Genomic DNA, 18,958 nt, shown 5'->3' on the forward strand with positions numbered 1-18,958 from the left:
TAATGGGAGTTGCAGTAGGGCCTCATTGATAAATGCCTTGCGTTCATTAACGAATTGTTTTCTTGGGCTCGTTGACGAGAATTTACCGGGAGGCTATTTTCAGGGCCAGAATTTCGTCGATGAGGGCACCGTCTTTGTTGACGAGGGCATCGTCTTCGTCGACAAACCGCCTTCATGGACTCGTCAACGAGGCGACGTGGCTCGTCGACGAGGCCACGTGGACAACATTTTATATATAGCCCTAAATTAGATTTCCTAGGAAAAAACTTCATTTCCCTAGTTTCTTTCTCTCTCTAAAACGTATTCTCTCATTTCTCTCTAAGATTTTGGCTCCGATTCTCCCTGGTTCGACAATCAGAAACTACCACGGTGATCCTAGGGAGATTCTCTGCAACATAACTAGAGCAAAAATTCAATTTGAGCAGTTTGGAAACCATCCTAAAATTTGGTTAAGTGAGTTTTTGGGTATTTTCAGTATTACCAATATTATTTGGGGTTAGATTTTGTATACTATAAGTACATACTGGTATTTTGTGGAATAAATTTGGGGTGTCATATTTTCAGGAATAGGGTGTTTTGGGACCCCAGAAAGTATCTATTCAGGAGTCCAGGTAAATTATAGTTCAAGAAATTCTGAATAGACAATCTCAGGAAATATGGGTGTATTTATTTACTGGAGAATTTATATATGTAAATGCAAGTTTTTGGGATTGGAACACCGAGGGTGCGAGAGTTGAGTGGAGGCCAGCCTCTCAATCAAATAGGTAAGGGAAATATTCTATGCTAGGAATTTTAGAAAATTTACCAGAGAATTATGTATATATCAGTATTATTATTTAGTTTTTCATAATATTATTATTATATATCAGGAGATGCAAATTTTAGAGCATGGGATTTAATTACTTAATTTTGTGGCATGAGTTTATTACAATTTAGTATAGTATTTATACAGTTTTACAAATATCATGTTTTACAGTTTATTAGTAGAAAATATTGATATACAATTTTCAAAAAAATATGATTTATAGTATAATTCAGAATGTCATGACTTCAGAACCATAGCACTCAGTTATTCAGTTATTCAGTCAGAAATTCAAATTTTGTAGATCAGTTTAAAGATGTTATGGTTATTTTAAAATCATGGTAAAAAACAGTAAGATAATTATATATATATATATATATATATATATATCAGTACTAAATAGTATCAAACCCTGTGAAAATATTCAGTCAAATTTAGACAGCAGAGCATGATACCGTTGCTATATCAGTTCAGAGTGCAACCACATATCTCAGATAGTGTGTGGATTTCGTCTACTGTGCCATGAGAGATTGCAGTCTCCCTAGAAAGCTGGGTTGAGGTGGCCGATTTGATGAGGTAGAATTAGTAACGTGCCTATAGAGACTGCAGTGGGCCAGATTGTTGATCGTTAGAGTTTCAAATTGACTTTCTTGGTAGGCTAACCAGAGTTAAGTCCTGCCTATGGGCCGCACAACCCTATCATGAGGGGTTAAATCATAACATTCAGTTCCTAGGGTATTATCATAGTTATTTCTATAAATACAGATTTACAGTACAACAGCAGATTTATTATAATATTAGAATTATGTGTAACTAGAAAACTTAGATATACAATTGTATTTTAAACTATAATAAATGTGATCTGTACGATATACTAGACTACTAGTTTTATAGTTTCAGTATTATATAGGTATATTAAATGTGTAACTCAGTTGCCACACACTAGTGATAGCATATTTCCTTTTACTGAGCATTGTCTCATCTCAGTGAATTAACATTTTTCAGGTGATCCAGCTAGGCGAGCAGATCAGGCTCGCAGGTAGAGAAGTTCTTGCGCTACCCTTTTTGAATGGTGAGTGTTTCCTGGGTGTTGGTTGTTTGGGTAGATCCTAGGGTTTTTGATGGTTTTCACTGGGTATTTTGTGATGTATATTTTGGGACTTTTAGATTTCTGATATTGTAAATATTGTTTACAGTTTTATATTTACCGCTGCTTAAGAATGTAATGTGAACAAAGTTTCCTTAGTGCTCCCTTGGGGCCTGAGATGTTTTCAGTAGGTAATACAGAGAGATTTTCTATATGTGTAAAAAAAAAATTGATTGTAAAATCAGGTCGTTATAGTTTGGTATCAGAGCCTAGGTTGCTAGGTTCTGTAGACCCTAAAGTGCAGCAGAAACAATATTAGAATATAAGAAAAGGATTTGAGGTTATGTTCTATGGTTTGGGTATAGGATTTTCGTTGTGGTTTCTATGTCTTTTCTGAGGTGACGATTTCAGGAAAGCCATTGTAAATTATTGATGAGTCGTGTGTCTAGGTTACGGGGCTGGATTTTAAATTAAGATTAGGGAGGATAGTAAATTGTGGATATGAGATTTTAATTAGATTAAATAAATTAGGTCTATGTGGGAGATAGGGTCCTTATAGTGTGTACTTTTCTTTTCAAGATGGACCCAGGGAGTAATGGTACAAATGCTGGGGGTGATGGAGCAGGACCTTCTAGCATGGGGGGTAGATATACAAATGCAGTGTTGCGCAGCATCACCTAGCAGGTGATGGATGAGATGGCCAGGAGCTCAGGGGAGCGTGGCTGCCCAATCGAGTAGTTTACAAGGATGAAAGCCTCATCTTTTGCTAGAGGAGCTGATCCAGTTGTGGCTAAAAATTGGGTTCAGGATATTGAGGAGATATTGGCGGTGCTTTCATGTACAGACGAACAGAAGGTGTCATTTGCGCCGTTTAAATTGATAGGGGAGGCAAAACAATGGTGGAAATCAGAAAAACTGATTAAGGAGCAGAGGCCTGATCCTGTGTCAATGACATGGAGTCCGTTCAAGGAGTTGTTCTTCAAGTGATATTTCCCTGCTATCATTCATAGTGCAAAGGTAGTTGAATTCCTGCATTTAGCTCAGAGGCAAATGACAGTATCATAGTATGCAGCACAATTTATTGAGTTGTCTTGATTTGCCTTATACTTGACACTAGACGAGGAGAAGAAAGCAAGGAAATTTAAGGAAGGTCTGAGGCAGAATTTTTTTGAGCAAGTCATTGGTTTTCAAGCTCAGATATTCGCAGAGGTGGTGGATGGAGTCGTTGTTATCGAGAGTGGTATACAAAGGGGTGCTGCAGCTCAAAGTTAAAGGAAGGGGCCTGCACCCCAGGATTTTCGGGCAGATTCTACCCAGGAACCATGGACGGGAGACCAATATGGAGGTAGTCAAGGATGGGTGATGGGGCGCAGTGGTCAGGTGGACAGACTATTCCTATTTGTCCCAGATGTGGTTGGAGGCATCTAGATGAATGTAGGATGGGAGAGGGTGTCTGCTATCATTGTGGGAGACCCAAGCACAGGTCTTGATCATGTTAGGGATTGCCGACCCAGGCACCAACTCCTAGACCATTTCGGGGTGGTTATCAGGTGCCCCGTGGAGGCCAGCAGAGGAACACTGCACCAGTGAGGGTATATGCATTGACGCCAGGTGATGCCGAGGCAACTGGAGATGTAGTTGCAGGTACCTTTACTGCTTTTTCATATAAAGCTGTTGTTTTGTTTGACACAGGTGCCACCCATTCTTTTATTTCATCAGGGTATGCTAAATTGACTTGGTATGAGGCATGTTAGTTAGATGTTGAATTAGTTGTAGCTACGCCGACTAGATCAGCGGTGAGGTGTAGGAAGGTACTTAGGGATTTTCCAATGGCCATTCAGGGAAAAGTACTGTCAATTGATCTTGTGATATTAGACATGCAAGAATTTGATCTAATATTGGATATGGATTGGTTGGTAGCTAATCATACCAGTATTGATTGTCATTTGAAAGAAATGATTTTCAGACCTCCTGGTGAGTAAGAATACAGATTTATTGGTTCACGTGTGTGTGCTTTACCACAGCTTGCGTCTGCTATTTAGGTGAGGAAACTAATTTAAGATGGTTGTCAAGGGTTTGTTGCCTACATAAAAGAATTGCCAAAAAAGGAACTGAAACAAGCTGATATTTCTATAGTCATAGAATTTTTAGCCATTTTTCCAAAAGAATTACCTGGTTTACCACCTGACCATGAAGTTGAATTCACCATGGATCTTCTACTGGGGTTAGCACCAGTATCTAAAGCACCTTACCGAATAGCTCCAGTCGAGTTAAAGGAACTGAAAGATCAATTGCAAGAATTGTTGGATAAAGGATTTATCAAACCTAGTGTGTCACCTTGGGGAACACTAGTTCTATTTGTGAAGAAGAAAGATGAGACCATGAGCATGTGCATAGATTATAGGAAAATAAATAAACTGACAGTCAAGAATAAATATCCTGTTCCCAGGATCGACGATTTGTTTGATCAGCTCCAGGGGACCTAGATCTATTATAAAATTTACCTTCGATCGGGTTACCATCAGGTGAAAGTTAGGGCAGAAGACATTTCGAAGGCGGAGTTCCGAACTAGATATGGGCATTACGAGTTTCTAGTGATGTCATTTCGATTGACTAACGCACCAGCAGTATTTATGGATTTAATGAATCGGGTGTTTCATTAGTTCTTGGAACAATTTGTGGTAGTATTCATTGACGATATACAAGTCTACTCAAGGAGTTTTGAGGAGCACGAATATCATTTGAGGCTGGTGTTGCAGATATTAAGAGAAAAGAAGTTGTACGCAAAATTCAAGAAGTGTGAATTTTGGCTGAGGCAGGTTTCGTTTCTCGGTCATGTGATCTTCGAGGATGGCATATCAATTGACCCGCATAAGATAGAGGTAGTGGCAAGCAGGTGAGACCAAAGAATGTCCAAGAGGTTAGAAGTTTTCTGGGTTTGGCAGGCTACTACCGACGCTTTGTTGACGGTTTCTCCAAATTATTGGGTTCGCTAACGCGACTCACGAGAAAAAATACAAGGTTTGAATAGATCGATGACTGTGAACAGAGCTTTCAAAAATTGATGCAATGGTTGGTCACCACCCCAGTGTTAGCTATTCCATCAAGAGATGACGGGTTTGTGATATACAATGATGCGTCCCTGAAAGGACTTGGGTGCGTATTGATGCAGCATAGTAGGGTTATTGTAATGAACTTCTTAATTTCCACGTATCTATATATATATATATATATATATATTTTCATGATAATAAAACCAATATAATAAACCCATTAGATCATGATCAACCTGAACCCATGGGTACCAGGGATATAACAGAAACACAAATGAAAGCCTAGGTAGCTGGAAATCAAAAAACCATGCACATATCTTAATATCATTTAATACAATACCAGAGTTTACTATATCCATAATACACATCCTAAAACAACCAAAAACTAGCCCTAGGGTCAACTCCCAACAATCCATCAGACCCTAGCAAATGACTTACCCTTCAAATAAGGCAGGTCAGCTAACACTAGCGTTGCAGAGCTTTATTCGCTCTTCTATTTGGGACCTGAAATGTTTATGAAATTTTGGGGTGAGACACCTCTCAGTAAGGGAAATGAACTAATACTAGGGTATGGCAACATGAGTATTTATGTGTTATACACATAATTATATACATAAACATATCCAGTAAAACTGTATGTATTATATCTGGGAAAAACATGTATACTCATTTCAAAGAAAAACATAATGGATTTCTACAAGCACAATTTATCTCATATCATAACAATAATACGAAAACAACCCTGGTAGGTTAGCTAGTTGTTGTTATGTATTACCCCCACATGACTGGGTTTTGTGGCCCGAAGGCGGGACTTGACAATGGTTGGCCAACTACTTCCAAGTCAAAAGTACAGTTCGTAAGTTTGATGGGTTTGCCAGACCTGGTCCGTACACCAGGGGCACCCACACTTCTTAAAACTACATAAACTATCCGTCCTCACGCTACTCCGTACAACAGCGTTAACACAATATCGTGATGATCATGAATACATAACATCAGTACCGTGCAAGTGCTAGCCTAAACCAAATCAACCTGGTTCTGATAAGATATAACATATATTCAAACTGTGATATATGGATATTTCATACTATTAATTGCCAAATCAATATCATCACATAATTCTGCATTTATGTGTATATCATGAAAATCATCGGCCGGTACACTGGTATTTCATATTTTAACATAGCTTGGCCCGTACGCCAACAAATCATATCCATAGCACGGCTCGTACACCAAAAAAACATATCCATAGCACGACCTGTACTCCGGCAAAACATATCCATAGCACGGCCTGTACACCGGCAAAACATATCCATAGCTCGGCCCATACGCCGACAAATCATATAAAATTCTTGGCCTGTACGCCGATTTTTCATTATAAAAATCCATATCTTTATAATATTCCTAGAAAACAGTATTTCATTATAAATTCATACTCATGCCACACGAAATAGGTTTCATACTTATTTAAACATATCATCTTTTACAACAAGATTTTCCCAAACATAAAACATATATAAATATATTTATTTTCCTAAAATCAGATGTTGTAATAATATACATATGTTTTCTTAAAATAACTAGCTTAGTTTATCCCCTTACCTGATTCTTGAAAAGTCCCTAAGATAATCAATCCCGCACCTGCAAGGTTCCCCGCTCAACACCCTGAAAACTACGTCTCCCAGAATTAAAGTTCAATATTTCTACATGTACTACACTTCCTACAACTGTCAAGAAACCAAATACTGAGTAGAAAGCTTTACCCTGAATTTGGAATGGTTTCCAACTCAACCCCACTGATGAGCCACTCTAGCAGATTTGAAGAGAACTCTCCCAAGAGTGTCGTGGTGGTTTCAGATCGTCGAACTAGCGGAAAATCCGGCCCAGAAATTAAGAGAGAAGAGAGGGAAATCGAAGGGAGGGAGAGAGGGAAATTTTGCTGCAAAAATCCACCAAAAATTGGCATTTAGAACTATTTATACACTGGCCCTCGTCAACGAGCCACGTCACCTCGTCAACGAGGTCATGAATACAACTCGTCGATGAACTCTCTTCTCGTCGACGAAACGTACCCTCGCCGACGAGCCCAATTGTAACTTCGTCGACGAACGCGTCTTTTCCTTTCCAATTTCTATTTCCTCCCTCTCTATTATTATTTAAATATTATAATTATTCGGGTCACTACAATTATCGCATATGCTTCTAGATAGCTTAAAGAATATGAGAAAAACTATCTTATGCATGATTTAGAACTAGCTGCAGTGGTGTATGCTCTCAAGATTTGGAGGTATTATTTGTATGGAGGGAAATGTGAAATCTTTACATATCACAAAAGTTTGAAGTGTTTCTTCACTCATAAAGAGCTATATATGATGCAAAGAAGATGACTGGAACTTATTAAAGATTACGACTGCACTATTGGCTATCATCCAAGGAAAGCAAATGTGGTGGCTGATGCATTGAGTCGAAAGTCAATGGGAGCAGTATTATCAACAATGGAGATTCAGCACCCTATTCTGATGGATTTGGAGAGACTAGGCATGGAGTTGATAGAGGAGTATCACCGGTAATTCATTGCTAACCTAGTGATTTATCCGAAGTTGCAAGAAAATATTAAAGCTAACCAAAATTTTGATCCAGAGTTAGCGGAGTTGATAAAGAAGGTGCAAGATGAATAGGAGGAAGATTTAAGTATATCAGATGACGGAGCCCTACGATTCCGTACTAGATTATGTGTTCCTGCAAATGCTGAGATTAGAAGAACTATATTAGAGGAGGCTCATAGATCCTTATACATTGTACATACATGTAGTACTTAAATGTATCGAGATCTATAGGAATCCTCTTGGTGGAGCGGCATGAAGAAGGATATTACAAAATTTGTTAAGCATTGTTTGACATGCCAGCAGATAAAGGTTGAGCACCAGAGATCTGATGGGCAGTTGCAACCACTATTCATCCCAGAGTGGAAATGGGATCACGTCTCTATGGATTTTGTTACTGGGCTACCACCAGTGCGATAGGGTTTGAATGCTATTTGGGTGATCGTTGATCGTTTGACGAAGACCGCTTACTTCCTCCCTATTAAAGTCGGCTATTCCATGGATAGATTGACAGAAATATATGTTCAACAAATAGTTCGTGTCCATGGTGTACCGGTATCTATAGTCTCAAACCAAGATCCCGGGTTTACCTAACGATTTTGGAAAAGCTTTCAGGAGGTTATGGGAACACAATTAGCATTCAGCACTGCTTTTCACCCTCATACGGATGGTCACACTGAGAGGACAATCCATATATTAGAGGATATGCTTTGTGCATGCACGCTAGATTTTGGGGGTAGCTGGACCCAATTTATGTCATTGGTTGAGTTTGCTTACAATAACAGCCATCAGGCCAGCATCAACGTGGCACCTTACGAGGCATTGTATGGTAGGAGGTGTCGTTCTCCTCTTTTTTAGGATGAAGTAGGTGAGAGGCAAGTTTTGGGTCTGGAGATGGTGCGGCAGACGTATGATAAAGTCCAACTGATTAAAGAAAGAATCAATACAGCTCAAAGTCAGAAGAAGAGCTATGCAGACACTCATCGCTGGGAGTTACAATTTGATGTGGGGGATTGCGTATTCTTGAAGGTAGCCCCTCTGAGAGGGTTATGAGGTTTGGGAAGAAGGGCGAGTTAAGCCCTAGGTATATTGGCCCTTTTAAGATACTTGAAAAAGTGGGGTCAGTTGCCTACAGGCTAGTTCTGCCACAAGTTTTGTCTAGAATATATGACGTATTCCATGTTGCCATGCTAAGGAAATAAGTTCCAGACCCATCCCACATAATTAGTTATGCAGAAATAGAGCTTAGAGACATTAGCTTGTGAGGAAGCACTAGTACAAATTTTAGATAGGAAGACACAGGAATTGCGCACCAAGGAAATTTAGCTAGTGAAAGTTTAGTGGAGAACCACGCTATAGAAGAAGCTTCTTGCGAGCTTGAGGAAGAAATTAGATAGAAGTACCAACACTTGTTTAGTGGGGATAGTAGTGATTTGTAAAGTTCAAGTGATAATAGTTTTATTTTGTTTAGTACAGAGTAATAAATGTGTAATTGTAAATTAGAAAGTAGGATATGTAGTGTTTGGTTTTAGGAGAATTTTATTTTATGAGTATATTTGTAATCTCCCAGGACCTTGAATGTAACCACAGTATTCCTTCGCCATAAGTGAGGGTAAGTAATAAAAAAAGTAGCATATTTTCCTTAATGGATAGAGTTCAATACAGGTATTTGGTATATAGATAGTAAATTTCAAGGACGAAATTTTATAAGGAGGGGAGAATGTAATAACCCAAATAATTATTGGAATTAAATAATAAAGAAAAGAGGGGGGAAAAGAATTTTAAAGGGGGTTGCAACAAGGCCTCGTCGAATAACGCAAAGTGTTCGTCTACGAATTGTCTTCTTAGGCTCATTGACGTGGATGTGTGTCTCATCGACGAGACTTTATCGAGAAGTTGTTTTCAGTGCCAGAATTTTTTCGACGAGGGCACCGTCTTCTTCAACAAGCCGTCTTCATGGACTCGTCGACGAGGCGACGTGACTCGTCGACGAGGCCACATGGACAACATTTTATATATAGCCCTAAATCAGATTTCCTACATAAAAAAATTCATTTCATTAGTTTCTTTCTCTCTCTAAAACGTATTCACTCACTTATCTCTAAGATTCTAGCTCCGATTCTCCCCAGTTCGAAGATCAGAAGCTACCACAGTGATCCTGGGGAGATTCTTTACTACATAGCTGGAGCGGAAATTCAATTTGAGCAGTTTGGAAACCATCCTAAAATTTAGGTAAGTGAATTTTTGGGCATTTTCAATATTACCAGTATTATTTGGGGTCAGATTTCGTATACTATAAGTATATACTGGTGTTTGTGGAATAAATTTGGGGTGTCATATTTTCAGGAATAAGGTGTTTTGGGCCCCTATAGTCATAGGCTAAGAACCCCAACAAGTATCTGTTCAGGAGCCCAGGTAAATTATAGTTTAAGAAATTATGAATAGGCAATCTCAGGAAATATGGGTGTATTGATTTACTAGAGAATTTGTATATGTAAATGCAGATTTTTGGGATTGGTACACCGAGGGTGCAAGAGTTGAGTGGAGGCCAGCCTCCTAATCAGATAGGTAAAGGAAATATGCTATGCTTGAAATTTTAGAAAGTTTACCAGAAAATTATGTATATATCAGTATTATTATTCAGTTTTCCATAATATTATTATTATATATCAGGAGATGCAAATTTTAGAGCATGGGATTTAATTACTCAATTATGTGGCATGAGTTTATTACAACTTAGTATAGTATTTATACAGTTTTACAGATATCATGTTTTATAGTTTATTGGTAGAAAATATTGATCTGCAGTTTTCAAGGAAATATAATTTATAGTATAATTCAGAATGCCATGACTTTAGAACCATAACACTCAGTTATTCAGTTATTCAATTATTTAGTTATTCAGTCAAAAATTCAGATTATGTAGATCAGTTTAAAGATGTTATGGTTATTTCAAAATCATGGTAAAAACAGTAAGATAATTATATATATAAGTACTAAATATTATTAGACCTTATGAAAATATTCAGTAACATTCAGACAGTAGAGCATGGTACCGTTGCTATTTCATATCAGAGTGCAACTACATATCTCAAATAGTGTGTAGATTCCGTCTACCGTGCTAAGAGAGATTGTAGTCTCCCCAGAAAGCTGGGTTGAGGTGGCCGATTTGACAAGGTAGAGATTAGTAGCGTGCCCGGAGGGACTGCAGTGGGCCAGATTGATGATTGTTAGAGTTTCAGATTAACTTACCTGGTAGGCCAACCAGAGTTAAGTCCCGCCTACGGGTTGCACAACCCTGTCAAGAGGAGTTAAATCATGACATTCAGCTCCTAGGGTATTATCACAGTTATTTCTATAAATACAGATTTATAGTATAACAATAGATTTATTATAATATTACAATTATGTGTAACTAGAAAACTCATATATACAGTTGTATTTTAAACTATAATAAATGTAATCTGTACGATATACTAGTGATAGCATATTTCCTTTTGCTGAGCGTTGTCTCATCCTAGTGACTTAACATTTTTCAGGTGATCCAATTAGGCAAGCAAATCAGGCTCGGGGGTAGAGAAGTTCTTGTGCTGCTCTTTTTGAAGGGTGAGTGTGTCCTGGGTGTTGGTTGTTTGGGTAGATCCTAGGGTTTTTTATGGTTGTCATTAGGTATTTTGTGATGTATATTTTGGGACTTTTAGATTTCTGGTATTGTAAATATTGTTTATAGTTTTATGTTTATTGCTGCTTAGGAATGTAATGTGAACAGAGTTTTCTCAGTGCTCCCTTGGGGCCTGAGATATTTTCAGCAGGTAATACAGAGAGATTTGTTATATGTGTAAAAAAAATGGCATGTAAAATCAGGTCGTTACAAGGTCAAAGTAACATTGAAATACTTCTTGGGGCACAAAGAAATTCCCTAGATAAAGAAGGACTTTATTTTAATGGAAAGTAAAATTTGAAACGAAAACATACTTACATGGGTTATTTTGTAAAAGAATCAAAAGCACATGCTCCATCAAAAGATTCTTATAAATATACTATATGCTCTAAATGTAAAAGGATTAGTCATATAAAATTTGATTGTCTTTTTAAGAACAAAGATGTTAAAATGAAAAAAGGTATGGAGAGTTAAAGGAGAGTTAAGCACTAACCCCCGTGGACCCAAGAAAAAATGGGTACCAAAAACAATTACTTAAATGTCTATTGCTGGTGTGCTTGAGATCACCCTCCTCAAAAGATAGTTGTAATATGGTCAGCGGATGTTCACGTCATATGACTAGGGAAAAAGCTAAATTCACATCCATCACACCAAATGATGGAGGATTTGTCACTCTTGAGGATAATGCAAAAGGAAGGACCATAGGTGTTGGTAAAGTTGGTAACGATTCATTACTCTTTATTGATGATGTTTTACTCGTTGATGGTTTAAAATAAAACTTATTAACCATAAGCCAACTGTGTGATAAAGGTTATAAAGTATCTTTTGAACATGACAAGTGTAAAGACCTGAAAAATTAAAATGATTGAACTAAAAAAAATATAAAATAGATAAAATAACAAATAAATAAATAAAAGGAAGGGCATGGGAAAAAGGAAAAAAAGAAAAAAATTAAAATAAAATAAATTAAATTAAGATAAATTAAATAATTAAATAATTAGTTGTTAAATTAAACATTATTGCATTGGATTTTAAAAAAAAAACTAATTAAAATAAGATATATATATATATATATATATATATATAAGTATAAGTTAATGTTTAATATATATAAAGTAAACTTCCTGAAGCTTTTGCTTCAGGAAGAAGATTTGCAAAAAGGAAGGTTCACGCCCCCCCCCCCCACTGGAATACCTCCTGCGCCGCGGCGCGTCCGTCTCTATCTCTCTTTCTCTCTTAATTTCTTGGCGAGTTTGCGGCAAATCGGGAAACGGAAGGTGCCGTTGGATTATTGGCTCCGCTGCCGATATTTCTACTAGAGTAGATTTGTCGTGGGAACGGCTTAGGCATTGCTCCTTGGGAAAGGTAACTTTTCCCCATTTTTCTAATTTTTCTTTAAATATGTTGTTAAATTGACGATCGGGCACCACCATGTCGTCCTAGTCGCGAATGTCGTCATTTTGATGTGGGTAAACTTTCAATTGGGTTTTCTAGGCCCCACTCCAAAGCGAGAGTGGGATTTGGGAAATTTGGCAATTTGGTTATATTTGCGAGTATAAGTATTAATTTAGAAATTATGGCCCTAAGAAATATTTAAATAGTATTTTATTTAGGAATAATTTAATGGAACTAGGGGTTTTGAACCAGGGTCTAGGTGAGCGCCGCAAGTATTTTTCGGGGTCCTTGTTGGCCTAGTTCAAGAAACCAGGTAAGGAAAAAAATATATATTAAATCAGAATTTTTATGAATTTAATGGAAAAATAAATTGTGTTACATGTACATGTATATGTTTTGGTATGGGTAAAATGCCAGCCATTTAAATTATATTTTTTTCAAGTTTAGGGTTATTTATTAAATATGTATATGTGAAAATGAACTGATGAAAGTGGGAAATATTTTCAGGATAATTATGTAAGAAATGAAAGGTATTTTCAGTATATAAACATTAAATGTTGGTTGGCTTATTTTACAGGCATTGTATGAATTTTAATGCTAAATTGTTTGGCATGAGTAAATGTAAGTTTTGTACAAATATAATGTACGAGATGCAGGTTAAGTAATGCATTGTGAATAAAACATGATATGGGCTAAGTTGTTTGTGTTTGTTAATGCAACCATGTAAACAGCTAAAAAATTCTGGGTAATAGCGAAAAAATGTTGAGTAAAACAGTTAAAAGATGTTGGGTAAAACAACTGAAAGATGTAGGGTAGAACAGCTGAAAGATGCTGGGTAAAACAGCTGAAAGATGCTGGGTAAAATAGCTGAAAGATGCTGGGTAAATGTGTAACAACTGAAAAATGTTAGGTAAAACAGTAACAACTGAAAAATGTTAGGTAAAACAGTTGAAAGATGCTGGATATGAAATGAAATGAAATGAAAAGATAAATGAATGAAATGGAAATGAAATGTGAAATGTGAACAATGTAAAATGGGAAAGAGTCACTTAAAGTGAAATGAAATACAATGTTTAAGCTATGAACATGAACGGATGTGTATGACTGAATAATGATAGAAAAGAATAATGTATTATGATATTAGAAGTGTATGTAGAACATGTTACATTTGGGCGGTGCGCACTCTTCGCCTGAGGGCTTTCTGAGTAAGGTGAGTGCACTAGTAGCATTAGATATGGCAGTAGCTGCATAACGTATTAGGGCAGAGGGAACCTACTTGTATGGGCAGGTAGATTTCCCTATCCTTAAGGCCTTTACCGGTAAGCTATTGTTAAACGGTGTGAGTACGATATCAATCTAACACTTGAGGGCTTACTGAGTAAGGTGAGTGATCTAGTATGCTTTATTAGTGACCTTAGGGTTACCTAAATATCATAGCAGAAATGTGCTACTTTTATGGGTGGGTAATCACCCCTATCATCGGGTAATCTCGTGGGTTAAATCTTTTGCATGTGATTGATTAGGTTCAGAAAATGATTTCAGAAATTATGTTAACGATTTTCAAATGTTAAATATTATGTTGTTATAAACTCATGTTGGTCACACACTGTTTTAATATATTGTTTCTTCCCTTACTCAAATGTGTCTCACCCGAATATGAACTAATCTTTTTCAGGAGCTCCACGAGATCGAGCTTAGAGAGCTCGAGCGGTTATAACACTCTTGAGGGAAAAGGGTATAATTTTGATAATATTTTGGGATGTAAATATTTTATATTTTATGTTTTATGTTTTAAGGCCGTTGAGTAAGGAATGATTGTGAAAATACAAAAATGTTTTGAGAGTTATGTTGATTTATGGAAATATAGGTGATGGATGATTACTATGGATTATAGATAGATTTAGAAAACTTTGGTATTATATTTTTTGAAAGATTGTAGTTATGTTTTCCGCTGCATAAATGATATTAAAATATGAATTATCAAGTAACTGAGTGGATTAGTAGCACTCCAGACCCACTTAGGGGGTTTGGGGCATTATAGATGGTATCAAAGCAATGTCCAACTAGAAGTGTGATTAATTTCACATTGCCTGGATATGGAAATGTTAGAGTATTAGGTTAGAGAGGATTTATACCAGAGTATAGGAAACAATCAGGATAAGGATGCTAGATGGATAGGTCAGGTTAGGTGTTAAGGAGTAGGTTTGGTGTAGGGAAGTATAGGATTTTGTCTTATAACTTGGAGGCAGAAATCCCTTGGCAGACTTCTATGATTTTCTGATTCAATCAACGATCTCGGAAAACCATGGCAAATCCATCAATAGTGATGTTTCTTAGTTGTGGGACTGGTCCTTATATGGAAAGTTTGGATGTGTATTGGATTTAAAGTATATAATTGTGGTTGGGATTATGATGTGGGATGTGGTAAATCGTAGAATTATGGGAATGAAAGATCGAGTAACAAATTTCGAGGACAAAATTTTTTAAGGATGGGAGAATGTAAAGATTCGAAAAAATAAAATGATTGAAATATATATATATATATATATATATATATAAAGGTAAACTTCTTGAAGCTTTTGCTTTAGGAAGAAGATTTGCAAAAAGGAAGGTTCACCCCCCCCACCCCCACTTGGGAATCCCTCCAGTGCCGCGGCGCGTCCGTCTCCGTCTTTCTTTCTCTCTCAATTTCTTGGCAAGTTTACAGTAGATCGGGAAATGGAAGGTGCCGTTGGATTATTGGTTCCACTGCCGACATTTCTACTAGAGTAGATTTGTCGTGGGAACGGCTTAGACACTGCTCCTTGGGAAATGTAACTTTTTCCCATTTTTCTAATTTTTCTTTAAATATGTTGTTAAATTGACGATCGGGCACCACCACGTGGTCCTAGTCGCGAATGTCGTCATTTTGACGTAGGTAAACTTCCAATTGGGTTTTCTAGGTCCCACTCCAAAGCGAGAGTGGGATTTGGGAAATTTGGCAATTTGGTTATATTTGCGGGTACAACTATTAATTTAGAAATTATGGTCCTAAGAAATATTTAAATAGTATTTTATTTAGGAATAATTTAATGGAACTAGGGCTTTTGAACCAGGGTCCGAGTGAGCGCCGCAGGTATTTTTCGGAGTCCTTGTTGGCGTAGTTCAAGAAACCAGGTAAGGAAAAAAATATATATTAAATCAGAATTTTTATGAATTTAATGGAAAAATAAATTGTGTTATATATACATGTATATGTTTCGGTATGGGTAAAATGCCAGCCATTTAAATTATATTTTTTTCGAGTTTAGGGTTATTTATTAGATATGTATATGTGAAAATGAACTGATGAAAGTGAGAAATATTTTCAGGATAATTATGTAAGAAATGAAAGGTATTTTCAGTATATAAACATTAAATGTTGGTTGGCTTATTTTACAGGCATTATATGAATTTTAATGCTAAATTGTGTGACATGAGTAAATGTAAATTTTGTGCAAATATAATGTACGAGATGCAGGTTAAGTAAGTAAGGCATTGTGAATAAAACATGATATGGACTATATTGCTTGTGTGTGTTAATGCAACCATTTAAATAGCCAAAAAATGATGGGTAAACAGCTGAAAAATGCTAGGTAAAACAGCTGAAAGATATTGGGTAAAACAGCTGAAAGATGCTGGGTAAAACAGCTGAAAGATGCTGGGTAAATGTGTAACAGCTAAAAAATGTTAGGTAAAACAGCTGAAAGATGTTGGATAAATGTATGATAGCTGAAAAATGCTGGGTAAAACAGCTAAAAGATGTTAGGTAAAATAGTTGAAAGATATTGGGTATGAAATGAAATAAAATGAAAAGAAAAGATAAATGAATGAAATGGAAATGAAATGTGAAATGTGAACAATGTAAAATGGGAAAGAGTCACTTAAAGTGAAATGAAATGCAATATTTAAGCTATGAACATGAATGGATGTGTATGATTGAATAATGATAGAAAAGAATAATGTATTATGATATTAGAAGTATTTATGTATGTAGAATATGTTACGTTTGGGCGGGGCGCACTCTTCGCCTGAGGGCTTTCTGAGTAAGGCGAGTGCACTAGTAGCATCAGATATGGCAGTAGCTGCATAACGTACTAGGGCAGAGGGAACCTACTTATATGGGTGGGTAGATTTCCCTATCCTTAGGGCCTTTGTCAGTAAGCTATTGTTGAACGGTGTGAGTAAGAGATCAATCTAATACTTGAGGGCTTACTGAGTAAGGTGAGTGCCCTGGTATGCTTTATTAGTGACCTTAGGGTTACCTAAATATTCGAGTAGAGGGGTGCTACTTGTATGGGCGGGTAATCACCCCTATCCTCGGGTAATCTCGTGGGTTAAATCTTTTGCATGTGATTGATTAGGTTTAGAAAATGATTTTAAAAATTATGTTAACGATTTTCAAATGTTAAATATTATGTTGTTATAAACTCATGTTGGCCACACATTGTTTTAATATATTTTTTCTTCCCTTACTGAGATGTGTCCCACCCGAATATAAACTAATATTTTTTAGGACCTCCACGAGATTGAGCTTAGAGAGCTCGAACGGTTATAACACTCTTGAGGGAAAAGGGTATAATTTTGATAATATTTTGGGATGTAAATATTTTATGTTTTATGTTTTATATTTTAAGGCCATTGAGTAATAAATGATTGTGAAAATACTGAAATATTTTCGGAGTTATGTAGATTTATGGAAATGCAGGTGATGGATGATTACTATGGATTATAGATAGATTTAGAAAACTTTGGTATTTTATTTGTTAAAAGATTGTAGTTATGTTTTCTGCTACATAAATGATATTAGAATGTGGATTATCAGGTAACTGAGTGGATTAGTAGCATTTCGGGCCCACTTAGGGGGTTTGGGATGTTACAACAAGTGCATCGTTGGCATAAAACTGATAACAAAATTCTATTCACAACCTTAATAAATGCAGGTGACATGTTTCAATGCTATGAATGAAATTAGTTGGATTTGGCATTGGAGACTAGGACACGCAAACATGGACTTAATAACTAAACTAGTTAAGGGAGACTTAGTTAAGGGATTGCCTAAGACAAAATTTGTGAAAGACAAAATTTGTGATGCATGTCAACTAGGAAAACAAGTAAGATCTAGTTTTAAGAAGAAGAAAGTAGTCTCTACTACTAGGCCACTTCAAATACTACACTTAGATTTATTTGGTCCAAACCCAATTCAGAGTTTAGGAGGAAAATAATACGCATTTGTTATTATTGATGATTATTCTAGATTTACACCGGTACTATTCTTTGGTCACAAAGATGAAGTGTGTGAACAATTTATTAAATTGTGCAAGAAAATTCAAAATGAAAAGGGATATACTATCACTAAAATCCAAAGTGATAAAGGTAGAGAATTTAAAATCAAGGTATGGAAGAATACAGTGATTCAATAGGAATATCTCATAATTTTTCAACTCCTAGAACACCACAATAAAATGGTGCAGTTGAGAGAAAGAATAGGTCTATACAAGAAATAGCCAGAACTACGCTCAACGAACATAAACTACCTAAGTACTTTTGGGCTGAGACAGTAAATACCGCTTGTTATATTCTAAATAGAGTCCTGATTAGACCATCTCTAAATAAGACTCCATATGAATTATAGAATGACCATAGACCAAACATCTCATATTTTCATGTCTTTGAATGCAAGTGCTTTGTACATAGAGACAATGAACATTTAGGAAAGTTTGATGTGAAATTTGCTGAAGGTATTTTTCTAGGATATGCCTTATATAGTAAAGCCTACAGGATATATAATAAATGAACATTAACCATTATAGAATCCATTCATGTTGTATTCGATGAATCCAATCCATTTACTCAAAAGACTAATGAAGAAGAAATTGAGATAAATAAAGAATTTGAAAATTTGTCTATTGAAAATAATTCAGATAAGAACTCTGATGTTAAGGAAACATCTTCTGAAGATAATCAAGTGGAAAAATAGATTAATGAACCACCTAGAGAATGGAAGTACATAAAGAATCATCCTATAGATCAAATTATAGGAGAACCATCTCATGGAGTAACTACACAATCCTCACTTAGAAATATGATTAGTCATTTTGCTTTCTTATCACAAGAAGAACCTAAGAATGTGAGTGAAGCAAATTGAGGATGAATCATGGGTAATATCTATGCAAGAATAATTATATAAGTTTGAGAGAAATAAATTCTGGACATTAGTTCCTAGACCTGAGGATAAGACAGTTATTAGAACAAAAAGGATATATACGAACAAGAAAGATGAACATGGAATAGTTGTTCGAAATAAGGCAAGACTAGTAGCTCAGGGATATAACTAGG

The 18,958-nt window shown here is 36.2% G+C and overlaps 1 pseudogene; it reads left to right on the top strand.

Moving 5' to 3' along the window:
- Nucleotides 1–2,636: 2,636 nt before the first annotated feature.
- LOC131153894 (uncharacterized) overlaps nt 2,637–18,958 on the top strand; it is a 28,554-nt pseudogene continuing 12,232 nt past the window's right edge.

Source organism: Malania oleifera, chromosome 4, assembly GCF_029873635.1.
Source record: "Malania oleifera isolate guangnan ecotype guangnan chromosome 4, ASM2987363v1, whole genome shotgun sequence".
Lineage (NCBI taxonomy): Eukaryota > Viridiplantae > Streptophyta > Magnoliopsida > Santalales > Ximeniaceae > Malania > Malania oleifera.